Source organism: Abramis brama, assembly GCF_963993115.1.
Source record: "Abramis brama genome assembly, chromosome: 15".
Taxonomy (NCBI): Eukaryota; Metazoa; Chordata; class Actinopteri; order Cypriniformes; family Leuciscidae; genus Abramis; species Abramis brama.
The window spans coordinates 29131005-29137004 of NC_139977.1; positions in this window are offsets into that span (position 1 = coordinate 29131005).

Here is a 6000-nt window from a genome sequence, read left to right on the forward strand (position 1 = left end):
AACACTAAAACACCTAACACATTCTCAGAGAATCAGACTGCTCATTATATTAATTTGGAATATAATGGGTATGGTATTTGTGGTATAATTTTGATGTCTGATTGCCAGTTCGAATCCTATTATTTATTCTTAAACAACAAAATAAAGGGTTAATTTAGCCAAATTAAGCCACTTTTGACAAAGTTTGTCAAGTCAAGTCACCTTTATTTATATAGCTCTTTTTACAATACAGATTGTTTCAAAGCAGCTTCAGTGATAACAAGAAAATAATGCAACAAAGCTTGTTTCTAGAAACAAAATAGCATCATAGTCCAGCTTAAAGGGATAGTTCACCCAAAAATGAAAATTAGCCCATGATTTGCTCACCTTAACCTTAAGTCATCATGACATTTTTCTTTCAGACGAATACAATCGGAGTTGTATTAAAAATATCCTAGCTCTTCCAAGTATTATAATGGCAGTGAATGTCTGTTTCTGTTTTGAAGTCCATAAAAGTGCTCCACACTTTTAATAAAGGGTTAAGAAAGGCCTTCTGAAGCGAAGCTATGAGTTTGTGTAAGAAAAATATTCATATTTAACACGGTGCAAAGTAAAATTCTAGCTTCTGGCCAAACGGCCATCCGCAGTCTACTTTCGCCTAATGCATAACTTACGCAACTTGTGGCGTCGGAAGTAGCGCAGTGCATCATGGCGTATCGTAAATATCAGCAGTACGTCACATTACTCACATAAGTTGAGCTCAGACTTAAGTGGAATCCGTATGTTCATTTGGCTGGAAGCTAGTTATTTTACTTTGTAAAGTTTTAAATATGGATATTTTTCTTACATAAACGCATCACTTGACTTCAGAAGGCCTTTATTAACACTTTTATGATCACTTTTATGATGGATAGATGCACTTTTATCGACTTCAAAACAGAAACAGCCATTCACTGCCATTATAAAGCTTGAAAGAGCCAGGAGATTTTATATATAACTCTGATTGTGTTCGTCTTAAAGAAGAATGCCATAAGGATGACTTGAGGGTGAGTAAATCATGGGCTAATTTTCATTTTTGGGTGAACTATCCCTTCAAGTAAGTTCAGTGATGGTTCATTTTTGTTGTAAAAAAAAGTTATTCATTTAGTTTTAATTTATAATAATTTATATAATAATTTAAATAATAATAATTTATATATATAGCCAGTCTGGAGAAAACCGTGATGTCATCGTCCAGCTCAGTTCAGTTCTCATATAATGGTGTCCTGAATATAAAATGAATATTTTATTTCTGTTGGAGTTCTAACCTTGTCTTTTTGATTTCCTTTTAAATGTTTTTCTCTCCCTCATTATTTCTAATCAATGCAATGAGTGCGGTCTGAAAAGAAAACAATGCTGTGAAAATGCTGCTATTTTCAGAACTTTTAAACTTTTTCAAGTGAAACAGTTGCCAGACACATGAATACTCCACACTAACCCACAACCCAACATTCATCCTCAACATTGGTTAACATGTTGCAATTCAAGGCACAAAGCTGGGCAGTGATTGGTGTAAATGATCATGAAAAACATTCTACTGCTTCTGTGGTTGAGGTTTAATAACAGATGCTTGAAAGAGAGGAAAACAAAATAATTATGAAAATACAAACGGATGAGAGACAGAGAGGAGAAGGAAAAATTAAAAAGCAATGAAACTGATTTGTCCATACATGGAAAGAAACATTGAAAAGAAAGAGTGTGTTTGCCATGATTGATTCAGAGGATTCTGCCAAAGTACAATCTGACTCTCTCCATCGTACAAAGATTCAGACGCACGTGTTCTTCATTCCAGCAATTATTAAGTATGGAAAAGCAAGTAACTAAACATGAACGGTAGAAACAAGCCAGTACAAAGCTCATAAATGTAAACAGTATTCATCACTGGATTCAGTGTATTAAGACACTAATGCAGCTGCCTTTTGTTTGGATAAAAGTAAAACATTTCAAATCAGTTCAGATTTACACTGCAAAAACAGTATTCATTTTCTTAACATGTTAAACATGTGGGACATTCTGCTCAGCTGTCATTCTTTTTATCCATCTGCATTTCTGAAGTTTTTAAATTCCAGTTGGAAAGACTTTTGAAATGACAAACATTAACATCGTCAAAAAAACAAAGACATGTTGCATGCATATGAACTTTCAGAGTTGGAGCAACTGCTTATGGATGCAAACATTACTGTCAAAAAGCAGCTCTCTCGTGCTAAATAAGGGACAAGCCTATCATAATTTGATTGATCTGATGATAACTGGAAACAGCTCGCAGAATTAAAAACAGAGCATCTACAGAAGGATAAAAGAAGGAGTGACGACAGTGAAGGACGAGAGAGGACCAGGCCTGGACTTTGCGTTGTGTTTTGTGTATGTTTGTGCACCAATCATCCGTGAGGGGCTTCTGCTTTACTTTCGTTGTGTGTTTGTTTATTTTATGATTAAAACTTCACCGGAACGTTCACCGGTTCCCGCCTCCTTCTTCCCTGAGCCTTCAAACCTCGCTAAAGATGGTACACAAGCAAAACGTATGTTTTTATTGAAGACATTTCAATTTATTTACTCTACTGTTCTTTTGAACTTTCTATCCTCAGTATCCTGTAATTTTTATCAATCTTAATCAGCATTTTTACTGTATTTTTCTTCAAATAAATGCAGCCTTGGCGACCATAAAAGACTTATTTCTAAAACATAACCAATTCTTTCTGACCCCAAACCTTTGAACGGTATTAGTTTACAGGGGTTTCAAGTAACGGATTAACAAATACTCAGTTTTATTATAACAAACACAAAAACCTTTAGCTTTTGAAACATTTCAGATAGTGAGTAGACTTTTGTAGACTAGTAGACTAAATGTTAGGATCGGCAAAAAATGAAGAGAAAATGAATTACCTAATGAAATGACCTAAATGTCAATCATACACTAAACAAATAAAGTTAAACATTATTAGACTTTGATATCCCCCCTTTTTCTTTTGTGCTTCTATACTCTCTGATTTCTCAGAAAAAGAATGAGGGAAACTGTTTCCAAAAGAACACAGAAAATAACCGATGGACAGATGCCCAGAACATCAGTGGCTCATCCTGCACGTTCCCTCGGGTTCCATCAGTCAATATAAAGGTATTATGAATCAGTTTATTAATAAACCTGTGTATGGTTCCATAAATATGAAAGGTGAATTTTAACACGACGTGCAAAGCAATCAGAGATGATGAGTAGTTATAGAATTAGTTGGATCTCAATCAAAGTTTTCACACATTTTCAATCCCACGAACATGTTTCTGAGGTGAGAATTTGATTTGGACTCAACACTTTTAGATCTGGACTATTCATACATGCACAGACACAAGTGTGTTTCTTCAGAGCTTATACTGCTTATTTATATATTTAAAATAAACTGAATAAATGTGCAAATATTATGCAAACAAAATGCTCAAAAAATGTGTAGTTTTGATATCTACTAAGAGAAGCTAACATGCAATTATTTTGTACATGCATACTTCTAAAGTGCCCTTATTATGTTATTTTAAAGGTACCTAGCTTTATTTTGGAGGATCCTACAATAGGTTTACAGACATTCAAGGTCAAAAACCACTTTCATTTTCTCATATAATATACATTTTGCACATCACCTAATTTCTCAAAGAGTCTGAAAAAGTTTGAAGATTCAGCCTCTCTAAACCCCTCCTTTCTGTGAGCCTACTCTGCTCTGATTGGTTAGATGGCCCAGTCTGTTGTGATTGGTCTACTCTGCTCTGATTGGTCAGATGGCCCAGTCTGTTGTGATTGGTCTACTCTGCTCTGATTGGTCAGATGGCCCAGTCTGTTGTGATTGGTCTACTCTGCTCTGATTGGTCAGATGGCCCAGTCTGTTGTGATTGGTCTACTCTGCTCTGATTGGTCAGATGGCCCAGTCTGTTGTAATTGGTCTACTCTGCTCTGATTGGTCAGATGGCCCAGTCTGTTGTGATTGGTCTACTCTGCTCTGATTGGTCAGATGGCCCAGTCTGTTGTGATTGGTCTACTCTGCTCTGATTGGTCAGATGGCCCAGTCTGTTGTGATTGGTCTACTCTGCTCTGATTGGTCAGATGGCCCAGTCTGTTGTGATTGGTTTACTCTGCTCTGATTGGTCAGATGGCCCAGTCTGTTGTAATTGGTTTACTCTGCTCTGATTGGTCAGATGGCCCAGTCTGTTGTGATTGGTCTACTATTCTGCTCTGATTGGTCAGTTGGCCCAGTCTGTTGTGATTGGTCTACTCTGCTCTGATTGGTTAGACGGCCCAGTCTGTTGTAATTGGTTTACTCTGCTCTGATTGGTCAGACAGCCCAGTCTGTTGTGATTGGTTTACTCTGCTCTGATTGGTCAGATGGCCCAGTCTGTTGTGATTGGTCTACTCTGCTCTGATTGGTCAGATGGTTCAGTCTGTTGTGATTGGTCTACTATGCTCTGATTGGTCAGATGGCCCAGTCTGTTGTGACTGGTCTACTCTGCTCTGATTGGTCAGATGGCCCAGTCTGTTGTGACTGGTCTACTCTGCTCTGATTGGTCAGATGGCTCAGTCTGTTGTGATTGATGACTCTGATTACTGAATTGATTCCTTGTTTTAGGAGACAATTTACTTTATTTGACGTGCACTTTGATCTTTGAAACTTTGCAGATCTTTCATGTTTACAATCAGCTAAATTACATGCTGCAGAAAAGTTCATTTGCGAAAAAGCATAATCTAGCGGCACTTTAAATATTCCAAAACATTACTCATTATTTCCAAAATGTTATCTAAACCAGCTGAATTTGAAATGCTAGCTTTGGTTTGGTGTGGATTATTTTGAGGTCAAATCAAAAATAGCATTTCTTTCCATTTCAGAAATATGTTTGAAGAACTACATGCAGATATAACATCAAATATAGCTTCATCAATCAAAAGGAGAAAAGTGTCTGTACATGTGGAAACCGTCTGTGCCTTTATCCTTCACAGCAACTCCTTTAATTTCTGCTCAGTGCTATCCATCACAGGCCTTCGAGGGAATCTCCAGCGTGTTTGGCTGAGATCGTTCAAGCTGAATTCACTCCAAGTGCAGAAAGGCTTAGTCTAAATGTTGTTGAATTTCCTGATAAATGTCATCAGTAAATTACCTAATCTCTTGGCAATAACCCTCAATCTCTGTTTGAAGAAGACCGTGGTGATGCAGATGGATCAGATGGAGGATTTTTTGACTGAACATTTTTTCTAAAGACCCGTGAGATTAAAACACTGATTAATTATCTTCTTGTTTATAGTGATTTAGTCACTTGTCATAGATTTAAAATCAAAGCCACACTGTATATCCCTAATCTATATAAAGGTAAAAAAAAAAAGGTCATTGTGAGATAAAGTGTAAAGTAAGAAATAAAGTCGCAATTGCAAATTTGAAAAATAACATCAGATTGCACAAAAAAAAATTACTCTGAGGCAGAAACAAGATTCTATATTTACCGAACAACCAGTAAATTGTACGTTTTAAAACTGTAATTTACAACAACAACAAACAAAAAAACCTAAGAAGAAACATAATTATTAAAATGGGAAAACCATTACATGTGTCACACAAGGGATTCTGGGAATATCATTAAATTATCTAAATTATAAGATGATTTGTTACAGTTTTTACTTCCAAAAACAGTGCCAAAGAGTCAATTTTTATTAATTCTTTTTTTCTTGATACCATTCAGTATTGAAGGAAATCTGCAGTCTATATAGATTAGTTTATAAAATAATCTATATTGTCTTATAAACAGACTTTAAGGTTCTGAGTGCAAATATCTTGCAGTGAAATGAAATTCACAATCAAAAGCAACACCATAGTCAAACATTTGATGTAAAAAAAATTTAGAGAGCTAAAAATCTCACATGAAAGCATGAAAGCTGTCGCCTGTAATGTTAATTGAACATGTCTCACTGACTGTCTGTCTGCACTCCACCCATACAGTGCTGATCTGAGAACAGTTTAT